Source organism: Leptonychotes weddellii, chromosome 1 (genome assembly GCF_054177405.1).
Source record: "Leptonychotes weddellii isolate Sample4059 chromosome 1, ASM5417740v2, whole genome shotgun sequence".
Lineage (NCBI taxonomy): Eukaryota > Metazoa > Chordata > Mammalia > Carnivora > Phocidae > Leptonychotes > Leptonychotes weddellii.
In genome coordinates, this window is record NC_138369.1 from 121,681,796 (window position 1) to 121,698,261 (window position 16,466).

At 42.7% G+C, this 16,466-nt stretch overlaps 1 long non-coding RNA gene across 1 annotated transcript; it reads left to right on the plus strand.

The window, feature by feature from the left end:
• The first annotated feature begins 5,753 nt into the window (after nt 1–5,753).
• On the plus strand, nt 5,754–16,225 carry LOC145717240 (uncharacterized). Its single transcript, XR_014140307.1, has 3 exons — nt 5,754–6,157; nt 8,072–8,156; nt 16,036–16,225. It is a non-coding gene; the product is annotated as an uncharacterized LOC145717240 (long non-coding RNA).
• The last annotated feature ends 241 nt before the right edge of the window (nt 16,226–16,466 follow it).

The window sequence follows — 16,466 nt, forward strand, 5'->3', positions numbered from 1 at the left end:
CCATCTACGATCTCACTAATGGCGAGCCTTCCCAGACTTCCAAACCAGCTGCCATGTTGTCCCTCTTTTGCCTACAAGGTGAAACCTTCTGTTGCCCACCTCGAGCATTTTGTTTTGCTTTTTTTTTGCTAAGCTCACAAAGACTTACTTTCTCTAAGCTGTTAAGATCCTCCCAACAATCCAGAGAGAAAGCTGGAAAGAATAAGCTTTCCCATTTAACAGAGGCCCTAGGAAGTGTAAACAATATTCCTGAAGTCACCTGGCTCAGCCAATGGAAGAACAATTTAGGCAAATGCTGATGCTTCCACCTCAGCACCACTTGCTCTGCCAAAATTTGCTCTGGTCCAGAGTTTCAACCATGTGCCAGGAGGCTGAGTTGGTGAGTAGTGAGTGTACTCACCAGGGGAGAGCTGTATGATTATGTAACCTCAGTGCAAAATCTTCCACAAGCGTAAGTTCTTTGTTCTCCATTTACTTGACACTATGTGCCAGAAACCATGCTGGTTCTCAAGAAGCTCACCATCTGGGCCCTCCCTTTCTGGGTCTCTAACCAATGTCCAGTACCTGAAGGGAATCCGTTCCAGGAACTTCCGCGGGTTTGAAAAACCTCACACATTCATCACCTTTGTTTCTGAAGAAGTTCTTTCCTACTGTTGGTATCACATGGGACACAAGGAGCAAGACATCACATTGCAGCTGAGATTGATTACTGGGTCTGTTCACTGGAAGAGCAAGATCTGTTTACTCTTAGGACACTCTCAGCACCAGGAGGTCAAAATAGCTGGAGATAGAATTACCAATATTCAATCTGAAGGATGTAAAAGAAAGACCATTTCATAGGGTTTCCCCTCATAATATAGGTTATGGCTCTGAAGAGTGACCAAGGGTCAGATCCCCCCCCTTTCCACTTATTAGCAGGGTGAAACGAAATCACCCATGGAATGGCACAGATTTGGGCTACCAGTACCCAAGAGTGAAGAGGGAGGTTTGTCTCTCAGAGACGGGACATCCATAATGACAGCAGCCTACCTCAGTCTCCCACGGGGTTTCTTTATATTTTACCCTCATTTCCTACCTCGTGCCACTGCAGTTTAACACACAAATCCTAGGGCTAAGAGATACAAGTAAACTCTCCTACTCGGGAAAGGAGCATCAGAACCTAAACTATCTGCAGATAAGAAATACTGGTGAAGTTAAGTCTGATTCCTCAGTCACCTATCACCAGTCAGGCTTCCCTTTCAGGCTAGCCCCAACTTAAGTCCCTGGAGGCCCTTTAGGTTCTTCCAGAACTGGACCTTCTTGATCCTCCAAATGGAAGGTGGTTTTCCTCTGGTTTTCTTTAACACAGTTCTGGTTTTCTTTAACACAATTTCTTCCCTCTCTCCTTCTGGATCTTATCCCTTATCTCACCAACATCTGGACACTTTGCTGTACCCCTCCCACAACAGCTCACTCACCTGGACCTCCATGCCCACAGTGGTCACACGGCTCCCCTCACCCAGCCTTCATGCCTTCCACAGCTCACAGCTCGCAACAGCCTCTACTCTGCCTGTGAGTCATGTAGGGTCACAAGTAATATATTAATTAAATGCACATTTGCATTTTCAAATGAGGTTCCATAGTCTGTAATACAGTTTTGAAGTATTGTAGACATCATATTGATATAAAACACAGATGTCCATAGTCATCCCATGTAGGGCCCTTTCTCGGGGACCCAAGTGCCACAACCAGGATTGACTGATTGACAACCTGCCCAGTTGATGTTCTGAGAACTGTCAACTTACTGGTGTTCAGCTCTGTCCCAGGTTGAGGGCCATTACTGTGACCCAGCTTCAAGTCTGTCCTTTCTGACCTCACGTCCTAGGTCCCGTGACTCTTCTTATCCCCGATACTGAATCCCGGATTCCATAATCCACTGGTGTCCTCATTCCCACAGAGCTGTCAAGACTCCCAGGAATTACCATCGGCCACCAGCAGCCACACATCCTGTCCGAGACATCTGGGAACAGGACTTGCTCCCAGCCTCTCCCTGGCTTGGTGGTGTAGTGGAAACAGACTCCAGATCTGAATTCTCCCTCCACCATGTCTTACCTGACCAGCCGTGTGATCTCTCTGGGCCTCAATCTCCCCATCTGCAAAATAGAAATAAAAATACCCAGGCAGAGATGCTGGGAGACAGTTTGTGACCATGCACAGGCCTGATCACACGGTCTTGCTCAGTGAACAGTAGCTGTTTTTCTTTCGGAAGACTACCTATCATAGCTGGCTCGGTGCTGACTGCCACCTGGCCTGTCACCTCCTGCCTGTCCTCATATGCTGCTGGCACTGCCCACACCCACACCTCCCTAACAGCCTTGTCTGGTCCCTGCGTTCCAATTCTTCCTGCTGAGTGAGTCCCTCTGTGTCTGCTCTGACGGCTGACCGGTGGTGTGCTGGTCTTTGACGACTCTTCCACACTCCACACTCAGGGACCGTCATGCTGGTAGCTTGAACTTGGCCGGAGGGGGACTATTTACACCACTGAAATCAGCGAACCCTCCAATCGGACTCTTTCTCCTGGGGAGTCTCTTGTGAAACATTGGAAGCACACTAGCATGGACGCTTCATTCTTTCTGTACCTTCTCGAGGCCTGATTGTCTGATCTGAACGATCATGTGTAGTCCTTTTAAGGGCAGACCTCGGAAGTTTTCTTGCATACATAGACTGGCCTCCCGTTTCAATGAGAGGGCCGCTAAATCCATGCCAAAGTCTACAGAGCAACTCTGCTCTTAGGCATGGAAACATGACACCAGGAAACTAAAAAAGCCTAACAAATATACATTAACCTCAGGATTGACCCCACCACTAATGAGTTCTGCTCAGCACAGCCAAAGCGTTTTCTTCCTGCTGGGCTCCCTCCTGGTGATGCAGGCTCCAGGGGCCGAGACCTTCACCTGAGCTCTCCGATGGAAATATTCCAGGCCCTAAATGACCATGCCCTTCCCGCCACTCCTTGAATGCTTCTGGCTTGGAAACAGGGCTGTCCTGTCGCAAAGACAATGGTGGCAGAAGATGAATCCTGTGCAGCTAAAAAAGTAAGCCCTGCCTTTCCTTCTTGTTTTGAAGGTTCGAAACCACACACGTGTTTGCTAAGGTGTAAGCATTTTGAGGGCTCAAACCTATTCCCATTTGTGTCCCTCAGAGGCCTGAGCAAGTGCCCTGCCCCTTGGCGGTGTTAAATTCCGATTTGCTGTACCTAGGACTACTTTTGGAGTTTGTAATGGTTACTTAATGCCAGACCACACCTTCCTGTATATGCCCTTGAAGAAAGACTCTTTAAGAAAATAAACAGGTGGGTGAGCATGTGTGATGGGGTGGAGGAGGGATTTTTTTTTTCTTTTAGAAGGAAATGTTTTTGGGGTGCCTGGGTGGCTCAGTCGGTTAAACATGTGCCTTTGGCTCAGGTCATGATCCCAGGGTCCTGGGATCGAGCCCCGCATCGGGCTCCCTGCTTCTCCCACTATCCCTCCCCACTGCTTGTGATCTCCCTCTCTAATAAATAAATAAGATCTTTTTAAAAAAAAAAAAAAAGAAGGAAATGTTTTCTTAGAAAGCAAATCATCATCTGCTGTAGTGGAACCCTATCTATCTTGGTGACTGTCATGGGTCTCCTTTTAGCAATATTTTGTTCCTGCCTGCCCTCAGAAGTATTCTCACAGCCCAAATGGGAATACACCCCATCCATCTGTCCATTAAATCTTAAATCTCCTTTTCTCCTCACAGGATTCCTAAATTCTATCCATTTCCCTCTCTTCACAATTCCAGACTACCTACCGAGTGCAAAACAGTTCTCACTACCCCACTTCCTCCATATACCCACCCCTTCACTTGCTGCCTCCAAAATAGACACAGGGACCATGCTTTCATGCTGATGTCTCTAATGATGATCTTCATAGGGATACTAACAAAGAGTGGCAAATGTGAGGGAGGAACAAAAGTTCCAGAATTGTCTCCTACATTCTCTTTACCCAGGTCTCTGGCCCACACTAAAATGTGAAATGTGAGTCCATCATTCTAATAACGCTTCTTTGTCTCTTTCTTCTTCTCCCCTCTTGCCTTCAGGGCAATGCCTCCTGTGCCATCAAATTACTACCAGCACGCTTCTAGAAATGGCAGATGTCATGACCTCACTGAAGCACTTCCCAGCTTACAAAGCACTTTCTGTTCACTATTTTGGTGAACCTCACAACCTCCTTGCAACCTAGGCGTTGGAGTGAGTGCCACCATTTTAATGGGTCAGTGAGACAGTATAGACAGAGTGCCTGATGGAGGCCTGGTCCTGCCCCCTACATCTCTCCGCCCCCCCATCTAGTTGCCCCACAAAGAAATACAGTGATTAGGCACTGATTATATGTGACCCTTAAAAAGAATTTGATTCAAGAGATTTTTTTTCAAGGAAAGCATTCTCAAATTATGTTTTAACCCTATTTATGAGGAAAATCCACACACATTGTGTTTTTCACCCCACTGACAACAGCTTCTTGGCTGATGACCAGATCTCTCCTTTCTTTTTGACATAGTAAATCAGGGTGTGGCAGACTGGACACCAGATGACCTCTTGCTGTACTGCCAAAATCAAGGTTTGAGCCAAATATGGATCAAGAGGAAAAAATTACCCTTTTGCCCCTGCTGGCTTTTTATTTCTTACTTTATCTTTCCACACCTTCTCCCATGCCTTCCTCCCAGATGATCTGACACACATGTACTCCCAGTCACAGAGGGTAAGGCTCTCTTAATTTCTCTTCCTACTTTGTAGTCCAAATTAACTCAACAGCATTTAGTTCTTCAGATACAGAACACCTACTCTCTAACCCATGTTGGAGTAACACAGAACTTATTTGAAACTATTTATTGTTTTAAACTTTTCATTAACTCTCACTGGGCTTTGCAAGTACCTGGCTTTTCTCTCTACAAAAATCAGGTATCTCCAGAGCCTTGACATCAGATTACAGCATGGAGAGGACCAGGGAGCCGCTTGGGGCCAAGCTTAAGGGGTCATCTTATTAATCGATTGGAAAGATTAACTTATTCATTCAACACATACTTATTAATCACTTAACCTGAACCCGTGTAGTACTCGAGATCCAATAGCATGTACTTGTTATGAGTATATTATCCACGCCTCCCAATTAGACTGTGAGGCCCTTCTGAAGAATCTGGTCTCGGCTTGCCACCACCTGTCTCATGACATTGGGCAACTCACTTCACTTCTTGGGTCCTCAGTTTCCCCAATATGGGAGGTGGGTAAACAGCATTCTAAATCCACTGACTCACTTTCTTCCCGCGCAATTCTGCAAATATGAGTGAAGCAAAGAACATAAGGGTTCCTAGCGGAGCTCAGAGACAGAGGGATCGAGTGCAAATGAAGAGAAATCAGTTCATTGTTGAGGCCGGGAAGTGGGTATGTGGACACTGGCCCAACAGCTCTGTCTATTTTTGTGCATATTTGAAAATACCCCCTACTAAAAAAGAGAACAAAAATAATAGAGGGCAACCTAGCAGACTTCACATAGGAGGTAGCCCTGAGCAAAGGTGAAGCATGGGTAGGATTTCAATGAGCCGACACTTGGTCAGGGGCCATTCCAGGCAGGGCACATCACGAGCCAAGGCACAGTGACTGGAAAATACAAGGTGTTCACAGAGAACTGGGAGTAGCCATGTGTGGCCGCAGCACAGGGTGCAAGGAGGGAGTGGTGGGAGATGGGATGGAAAGGTATCATGGGGTCAGAGCCAGAAGGGCCTCCAGAGGCCCAGTGAGGAGGCTGTGCTGGATTCCGTTCCAAGGGAAAGTGACCTCACTGCTTAAGCCCGAGTTGGCCCTACCCCTCCTCAGGCGCTCTGGGTGCAGGCCCAGGAGAAGGGCATGGGGCAGAAACTGGCAGACGAGCAGGCTGGCAGCACCACCCGGCTTGTTTCTTCACCAGGAAACAAGGTTTCCTGTAACTCAGACCATGAATCAGCATTTCCTCTGTCAATAATACACAGCAAGAAATGCAACAGCACAGGGCTTGGGGCGAATGGAAGAAAGGAAGGAATATTCCATGACACGCTGGGCTCTGCTCTCCTCTCCCCTCACGAAACACTCCTGAGAAGTTCCCAAATCACACTCGGGTTTCAGGTCAGTCTCTCAGACAACCTCATAGGATCACGGGAAAATTAAGGCCCACAGAACACCCGACTCTGCTGTCATAGTTTGTGTTTCTAGAATCACTAGGACAAGGAAGGGCACAGGCTGAATTCTCTAGTTTCATAACTAAACATGGCTATAACAGCGCTTCATCCTCGCAGAGGTTAGAGTGTGTGTGTGTGATTTGCCTTTTAGTTTTTACAAATCCCTGTCCAATATTTTATTCGATTCCCATAATAATCCTGTGAGGCACACAGGGAATATTACGCCTATTTCACAAGTACAAATACCAAGGCAGGGAGATGAAATGTTTCTTCCCATGAGATCTGCTTTGAAGAAGCCAGAACTGACACCAACCCTTCAAACTCCAGTCCAGGGTTATTTTCAAGGTCATAGACTTAAAACAAATAAAGCTTGTAATATTATATATTACTTAGATAAACAGATACACACACAGTGTATTTATTTAAAATATAAATATATTCTCAATTCAATATATCTTTTACTATAGTATATTTTTAAATAATTTATATTATTTAATGTAAGTAATACAGTATATTTAAAATATACTTAATAATTATTAAGTTAATTAATAGTATACTTAATTTAAAATATTAAAAATATATAGTGCATGTTCGACCTTACACCTAAAAGAATTTTATTCACTCCCTCATTCCACTCATTCATTTATCAAATATTTATTGATACTGCCTACTCTCTGCCAGGCTCTGTTCTAGACACATTCCATAGTGAACACAACAGTCAAAAAGCCCTCTTTTCATAAAGCTAACATTGAACTGAGGAACTCAGACATGGAATGAGATAAAAGTAAAATACAGAGTGTTGGAGAGTCATATATGCTTTGAAGAACAAAGAAAACCGAGAAGAGGGTAACAAGTGTTGGAAGTAGGGGTGACACAATTTTATGTAAGATGTTCTGCAACAATCTCCCTGAAAATGTGACATTTAAGTTAAGACCTGAAGGGGTGAGCAAACAGGCCCTGTGGACAGATCTGTGGGGTGGAGAAGCCTGCAAAAGAAAGGGTACATGCCAAGGCCCTGAGGTGGTTCCTCCTTGGCATGTGCAGGGGAGAGTGAGGAGTCAGGTGTGGCTGAACCTGAGGGAGAGAGGGAGAAGGAGGAAGAAGCAGGGAGTGGAGGCTGGGGAGAGTCCTGCATGCCATTATTCAGACTTGGAACTGGCTGAGAGAATTGGCTATCATTTACTCAAAACCCAAACCCAAGCCAACCAACCAACCAAACAAACAAGCCAACTGCCATGGCCACTACCCGAGGGAGCCAGGCAGTGGCAAGGTCAGGCAGAAGAGCAACGTTATTACCACAAGCTTGGGCCTGGGCCCCAGATCTCAGTTAGATTCTTATTGAGCTGGGCAGCTAACACTCAACAGGCCTCCTCTTGCTCAGGCTACAGCCTGAAAGCAGAACCAAACTCTCCTGAGCCTCTCCTCCCCAGGCTTCCAAGTAGAGGCCCCTCCCAAGCAGCAGGGACAGACCATCCAAGCTATCAGCTCAGCCCTGCAAAAGCTCCCTTTCTAACTCAGGAGTCCATCATACACTCGCTTTTGACCCTGGCTCATCCATGAGGGTGGTGTGTACATGTGGCCATCGAGGGGGGCATGAAGGAGGGGAGAGAATGGCCTCACCCTCACTCTAGAAGCCAACGTTCTTTCACTTTTTATTCTTTCTCTTGATTAGTCCTGTAGGCTTAGTAGGTAAGCTTATATGCAACTCATGCCCATAATGCTCCACTACCACCTCCCCACTGCTCTGGAGAATTTTAGAAGATTTCTTGGTGTGACTTCTCCAAACTTTATCACTGGGACCAATGAGACATAGTTCAGTCCCCCAAAGTCTTTTATAAATGTCTCCTTGACTTCCCTCCAGAAGCCACTGAAGCAGATCAAACTAGGGCAATACTTCAAGTCACCCAAGGACACTAGGTGGAGAAGTCCCTCCCCATGCTTATCAAGTAAGTGAACAAACTAGAGTGATGCTATTACTCAGAGACATGCCAACAACCTCAGTCAACCCAGGCATATCATGATCAGGGGCGGGGGGAAAGAGCTAAAACAGCTCCCTGAATTGTTGCTCTCATTCATGCCTTTCTACATCACCTTCTTCCAAAACTCTCGGCATCCTAGTTTGAGTCTCCTCTGGCTTATTTTTAATCAAATGTTTATCTAGAGGTACTTGTAGATTCATATGGAGTTGTAAGACATAATACAGAGAGCCTGTGTACCCTTTGTCCAATGTTAACATCTTGCAAACCCATAGCACAATATCATAACTAATATATTGGTATTTATCCAGTCAAGACAGAGAATATTTCCATTACCCCAAGGATCTCTGATGTTGCCCTTTATAGCCAAACCCACCTCACTCCCTCTCCCATCTCCTCCTTAATCCTTGGCAACCACCACTCCATTAGCCATTTCTAAAATCTTGTCAATTCAAGAACATAATATAAATGGAATCCTGTCATATGTAACCTGCTAAGATTGGTTTTTTCCTATCAGGATAATTCTTATGAGGAGATTCATCCAGGTTGTGTATGTATCAAGTTAGCTCCTTTTTATTACTGAGTACTAGTCCATGTATGACTAGAACACAGTTTATTCACCCATCGAAAGAACCTTGAGTTGTTTCAAGCTTGGGGCTATCATGAACAAGTTTGTTATAAATACTTGTGGACAGGATTTTGTGTGAACATAAATCTTCATTTCTCTGGAATAAATGCTCAGGAGTGCAGTTGCTGGGAAGTACAGGGCTACATGTTAACTTTTTTTAATTTTTTAAGACACTGCCAAACTATTTTCCAGAAAGACTGTATCACTTTACATTCCCACCAGCAATTTATGAGTGAACCAGTTTCTCTGAGTACTTGCTAGCTCCTCAGGTTGTCATTACTTTTTGTTATCCCAGCCATTCTGATAGGTGTATAGTGATATCTCATGGGTTTTTAATTTTCATTTTCCTGAACCCGAATGCTGTCGAATATGTTTCTATGCATTTACATGCCATTTGTACATACTCTTTGGTAGAATGTCTCTTCATGTCTCTTGTTGATTTCACATTAGATTGTTTTTTAACCTTTGAGTTTTGAGAGTCCTATATATATATAAATATTCTAAATATTAATTTTTTGACAGGTATTTTTCAATATCTGACAAATATATTGTCTTCCCAGTGAATAGTTTGTCTTTTCATCTTTTTAATAGGACTTTTTATGGAGCAAGTTTTTTTTTTAATTGTGATGAAGTCTTATTTATCCATTTTTTTTTCTTTTATGGATTATGCTTTTGGTGTCAAGTCTAAGATCTCTGCTTAGTTCTAGATATAGTTCTAGATACTAGGTCTAGATCCAGGAGATTTTCTATTTTTTTTTCCTAAAGGTGTTATAGTTTCATGTTTTACATTTATTTTTCTCTGGTTTTTTTGGTTTTTGTTTTTTATTATGTTATGTTAGTCCCTGTACGGTACATCACTAGTTTTTCATGTAGTGTTCCATGATTCATTGTTTGCGTATAACACCCAGTGCTCCATGCAATACATGCCCTCCTTAATACCCATCACCGGGTTACCCCATCCCCCCACTCCACTCCCCTCTGAAACCCTCAGATTATTTCCCGGAGTCCATAGTCTCTCATGGTTCATGTCCCCCTCTGATTTCCCTTCCTTCAATTTTCCCTTCCTTCCCCTAATGTCCTCCATGCTATTCCTTATGTTCCACATATGAGTGAAACCATATGATAATTGTCTTTCTCTGCTTGACTTATTTCACTTAGCATAATCTCCTCCAGTCCCATCCATGTCGATGCAAATGGTGGGTATTCATCCTTTCTGAAGGCTGATTAATATCCCATTGTATATAAGTACCACACCTTCTTTATCCATGCATCTGTTGAAGGGCATCTCGCTTCCTCCCACAGTTTGGCTATTGTGGACATTGCTGTTACGAACATTGGGGATAAAAAGCTTCTGCACAGCAAAGGAAACAATCAACAAAACTAAGAGGCAACCCACAGAATGGGAGAAGATATTTGCAAATGACATTACATGTTTTACATTGAAATCCATGGTCTATTTTGAGTTAAATTTCATATAAGATGTGAGACATAGGTTGAGGTCTGTTCCTTTGTTTGCTTTTGTTTGTTTGTCTGTTTTTGCCTGTGGATGTCTAATCACTCAAGCACCATTTGTTGAAAAGCGTATCTTTTCCCCATTGGATTGTTTTTGTACCTTTCTCAAAAAACAGATGGTCATATTTGTGTGAGTCTATTTCTGGGCTCTCTATTCTATTCTATTGATCTGTGTGTCCATCTCTTTGCAAATACCACGCAGTCTTGCTTACTGTAGCTGTATAATATGTCTTGAAATGGGGTGGACAGATTCCTCTGACTTGATACTTCTTTTTCAAAATTGTTTTAGCTATTCAAGTTTCTTTAGCTTCCCATATAAATTTTTACAATAATATTGTTGATTCTAATCTTACTGTAATTTTCAGAAGAATTGTGATAAATCTGTACATCAGTTTGGAGGAAATTGATGGCTTTACTTGTATGGTAGACAGAATAATGTACCCTCAAACGTTTCTACATCTCAAACCCTGGAAACTGTAAGTATGTTATTTTATATGACAAAAAGGGCTTTGCCAATGTGATTAAAGACCTTGAGGTGGGAGGGTTCTTTTGAATTATCCAGATGGGCTCAATGTAATCACAAGGTCCCTATACAAAGGAGGTAGAAGGATCCGAGTCAGAGGAAGGGACATGTGATGATGTAAGCAGGGGACAGAAAGAGCTTAGAAGGTACTATGCTGCTGGCTTTGAAGGTAGAGGAAGGAGCCATAAACCAAAGAATGCCGATGTCTTCTAGAAGCTGAAGAGGTAAGGAAGTAGATTCTTCCCCCAGAGCCTCTGGAAGGAACCAACCCTGACCATACTTTGATGTTAGCCTCATAAGACCCAATCTCAGACTTCAGAAATCCAAAACTATAAGAAAATAAATTTCATTGTTTTAAGCTACTAGGTCTGTGGTAATTTTTTTTTTTATAGAAGAAAGAGAAAACTAGTACAGCTATGTTGAGTCTTCTAATTAATGAACAGAAATAGTATGTCTCTCCATTTATGTAGATCTCCTTTGATTCTTTCTTCAGCATCTTATACTTTTCAGCATACAAGTCCTATACATGTTTTATTACATTTACATATAAATATTTTGTTTTTTGAGTGATGGTAAGTGATGTTATATTTTGAATTTCAATGTCTGTGTGTTTGTTGCTAGTATAGAAAAATACAATTGATTTTGGTTTGTTTATTTTGTATCCTGCAACCCTGATGAACTCACTTATTAGTTCTAAGAGGGGTGGTTTTGTTTTGTTTTCACATCCTTGCAATTTTCTATGTAGCTAATCATGTCATCTATAAATAGGGATGATTTTTTTTCTTTCTGAACTTTATTCCTTTCATTTCCTTTTCTTGATGCCTTGCATTTGCTGGAACTTCCAAAAATATGAATAAAAGAAGTGAGAGTGAACATTCTTGCCTCAGTCTTGATCTAAGGGACAAAGAATTCAGCCTTTCATCATTAAGTATAATAGTAGTTGTAGGGTTTTGCAGATACTCTTTATCAAGTTGATATTTTCCTCTAATCATAGATTTCTGAAAGTTTTTATCATGAATGATTATTGAATTTTGTTATGTGCTCTTTCTGTATTGACTGAGATGATCATTTGCTCTTTCTTCTTTAGACAGTGAATATGGTGGATTAACATTAATCTATTTTTTTAAATATTAGAGCCAGTCTGGTATCTCTGGAATAAGCCTTACTTCATCATAGCATATAATTTTTTCATAATTGTTGAATTCTATATCATGTTTTGTATTTTTTTAAAGATTTTATTTATTTATTTGACAGAGAGAAACACAGCGAGAGAGGGAACACAAGCAGGTTGAGAGGGAGAGGGAGAAGCAGGCTTCCCGCTGAGCAGGGAGCCCGATGCGGGGCTCGATCCCAGGACCCTGGGATCATGACCTGAGCCGAAGGCAGACGCTTAACGACTGAGCCACCCAGGCGCCCCATATTTTGTATTTTTTTATAAATATTTTTCCTCTATATTCAGGAGAGCCATTAGTCTGTTGTTGTCATTATTGGCACTGTTTGTGTCATTTTGGTATCAGGGTGATGCTACCTTCATAAAATGAGTTGGGGATTATTCTTTTCTCTTCTATTTTCTAGGAGATGTGTAGAATTGGTGTTAACTCTTCTTTAAATGTTTGGAAGAACTCTTCAGTGAAACCATCTGACACTGGCTATTTCCTTTCTGAGAGTTTTAAAATTGAGTGCAATTTCTTATTAATTATAGGGTTATTCAAGTTATCTGTATCATATTGTTTAAGTTGTGGTAGTTGTGACGAATTGGTCCATTTCATCTAAATTGTCAGATTTTTGTGTGTAGAGTTGTTGCCTCTGCCTGGTACTTAGTTTCCTCTAATCTACCTTCTCAATCTTCTACCCCTCCCTTCCACTGAGGCCCAGTGGATCTCCATGAATTGGGATCTCAGCGAATTGGATTCTTCTCTGGGATGCCTCACACACTCTGTGTTTTCTCATTGCTGCTTTTGCCATTGTCATTCTCTACACCTAGAATACCCCATAGTTTCATTTTTTTCTCTTCTTATTCAAGGGCCACTAAAAAACTACAACCTATCTTTCTATTTCCCTTTGAACTTTCCTGGCCCCTATTATCTGTGGCAGTTTTGTGGTGTGGACCAGAGACTGTCTTGTATAGATGTTATTTGTGAACATGAACTTATGTCTCCTAATAGGCTGTGAGCTCTTTGAAGGATGGAACCCTGTACAATTCTTTTTGGCTTCCTCCATAGGGCCTGTCATGGGGTATGGCACAAAATACATGCACAAAAGACATCTGAAGAATTAACTCATGTGGGTCCTCACATGATAGTCACCCAAGAAGTCTCTTTTACTTTCAAGTTTTCAGAGAGCTCTTTCCTGGCTATTTTTCTGAGGTTTTTATTTATTTATTTATTTAAACATTTTATTATTATTATTATTATTATTATTATTATTATTATTATTATTATTTTGGGGCTTGAACTCACAACCCCTAGATCAAGAGTCACATGCTCTACCGACTGAGCTAGTCAGGTGCCCCTTCCAGCTATTTTTCTGAAACAGGAACTGACTTAACATCTGAAGAGAGCCAGGTCCTTGAGTACTTGGAGGGAAAGAGTCACTCTCAACACCAATTCAAATCTCAAGGGAAAGACACCCTGTGTTTTCCAGAGTCATGAAGACTGTCTCACAAAACTACAGGTTCATTATGAAGAGATGGGACATAGCCAGAGATCCGCAAATCTACCAATTTACAAAAAGAACACCTTCTCCTGTCATTTGGAGAATGACATCCAAATTAGTAGTTCAAATTCTCCTTTACAGCACCATACTAAATGGAGATGTATTAAGGAAATGAGATGGAAAAATGATCTCCATCTATTACCAGCTCAGCAGGCATCTGTATCCAACGGTATCATTGAGAGTGACTTTGCATCAAGAGGCCCAGGCTGGGAATGAATATTCTCCAGGGAAACCTCCTACCATCCCAAAATAGGAACAGGTGAAGTGGCTGGGAAGGGAGGCAGAGGCAAGGATGAGACAAAGTGGAGAGAAGGGGAAACATTTTCCACTCTTGTGACTGTCAAGATCCACCTCTTGGCCATCCCATTGCCCCTCTCCTAGTCCTCCTTATCACGTCTGCTCTTGTATCCTTTCATATGATCTCTTAGCCTGTTTCCCTGCATCAATCTGTCCTGAATAGGACCTCCCTAAAACTTAGCTCTGATTGTACTATTTATATTTTCCAAGAAACCTTCATACAATCCCTAATGCACAGGAATAATGTGACATGCCTTCACCAGGCATTCAAGGCCCTCCAAATGTTATCATTCCATCTCCCAGCATCCCAGCTCACATGAAGCAGGCAAAAGCAGAATGGAAAGAATACAGAATCTAGAGTCAGATCTGAGTTCAAATCTAGCGGTTTTATAATAGCTTCATGAGCTGAAGTAACTTATTTAAACTTGATGAGCCCCAGTTTCTTACCAAAAAAAAAAAAAATTGTTAAAAGAATAATAGTAACTCAAAAGGTTGTGGTGAGAAATAAATGAGGCCGAGTGTGAAGTACCTAGCACGTAATAGGTACTCGGTAAATGGTAGTTTTTGACCACGCTGAAGCACACTGAGCAACTTCCCGATTCCTGTAACACGCCTGAGCCTTCTCCCAGACGTAATGGCCCCGACAAGGTTATCAAATGCCCTTGACATGGAGTAGGGAGAAGGGACTGGCTACAGATGATGGATTGGATGAGGGAACATCCACCCAAGGTAAGCTGCCCATTGTTAGAAAGAAACGATGAACAGAGCTCAGAGATAGCACAGGTGAGAGGGCAGGTCCAGAAATTCCTAATGGCCAGGCAGGGTCCAGCAGTTTCAGTGTCTGGTTTTCTTCCCTGAGCCTCAGAACAAGCCCTGGCCTGCCTTTCCACAGCTGATGAGGCCATCTCTCCCGTCTCTTCATGCAGCTCAGTCGTCTGTGCTTTTTTAAGAGACTTATTTGAATGCTATGTCCGGCACAGAGGGAAGGTTAGTAGTGGGCAACGGGGCCGTAAGTCTGAAGTCTGTTTACTATGGCTTGTAGAGCTATCGTACCCATTATGTATGTGTGTTATTATAAGGGGCTCAAGGAAATGGTGTCAAGAGACTCACTTCATAAGTACGTTTATTATTATCTCCACTGTTCAAGCCACACAAAATAAATGTCTGGCATTTCCAGAAATTGCTATCGATTCAGCAGCAGATTTTACAAGGCCAATCAATAACAGTTTCCTCTGTTCCCCCCTCCCCCAGTGTATATTTATTTGTGATCAGGCTCTCTGTTCCTCCTGTGCTTTCTAGTGCTTGTAACTGGTCCAGAATAAATGGATGATTTCATCTTTTTCCAGGAAAAAAAAAAAAAGAAGGGATAAAAGACTCTGCTATTAAAAATATCTCCCTCCCCTATCCAACAACAAAGCTGTGTGCATATACGTATATGTGTGTCAAAGAGAAGAGAGCCTGCATTCACACCTGCCTGCCAAAATAAGACCCTCAGCATGTAAACCACAATGTGTGGTCTCTCTTTCTTGCACCTAAGCCATGCCATAGTAGATTAGGGACCCAGAAAGCCACACAGACCCTTCTAGGCATGGGTTCTTCTAAGATGATGCCTTTGCACCTTACAGTGTCACCAACAGTATAACAGAGTCTCAGAGCAGGTTAGAACCTCAAAGTTCACCAGCCCAACCCCCTCTTCTAAAAGATCAAAGCACAGAGGCTCAAAAAAGGGAAGTGGGTCGAAACTCAGGTCTCTTGCCTCAAAATGTGACCTTATTTGGAGATAGGGTCTTGACAGAGGTCATCAAGTTGAAGTTAGGTCATTAGGGTGGTCCACAACCAGTATTATGGGTGTCCTTATAAAAGGAGAAATTTGGACATGGAGAGAGAGACACACACACAGGCAGAATGCCATGTCAAGATGAGGGCAGAGAGCAGGAAGATGCTTTTTCAAGCCAAGGAATGCCAAAGATTGCCAGCAAATTGCCAGGGGCTAGGAGAGAAGCACAGAACAGATTCTCCCTCACAGCCTCAGAAGGAACACTCTGATCTCAGACTCCCAACTTTCAGAGCAGTGAGACAATAAGCTTCTGTTGTTTAAGCTCCCCCCACCCCCCAGTTTGTGGTGCCTTGTTAAGACGACCCTAACAAACTAACACACTCCTTTTCCTCAACAGTGAGTGTTCAGGAGACCCAGCACAGAGGGATCCAGAGCTGAAAGTCAGAAAAATGTGAGAATTCTACAAGAGGCTCAGAAACCATTTTTGGTAACTTTACTCCAAATAAATAGAGCATCAGGAGCCAGGGTATGGATGTACATGGAGAATACACGGCCCCAACTTCTCAGACAGGATAAACTTTTTGCAACAATGGAGCGAGTTAACTGCTAAAGCTACATAAAATCAGTTGTCTGTGTGGAAAGGTAGAAGTCATGCTTCAGTTTGTTCTACCATAGGGTGAATATGTTTCCTTCAAGGTAAAATATAAAAGTAAAGAAAATCTATGGCACCTTGGCAAAAAATAGTGCAATGGGTTCACAAGGACTTATCTTTTCCTGGGGACACGGGAGGATACTTTTGCAGCCCAGACGGGCTGGGTGACTATGTAA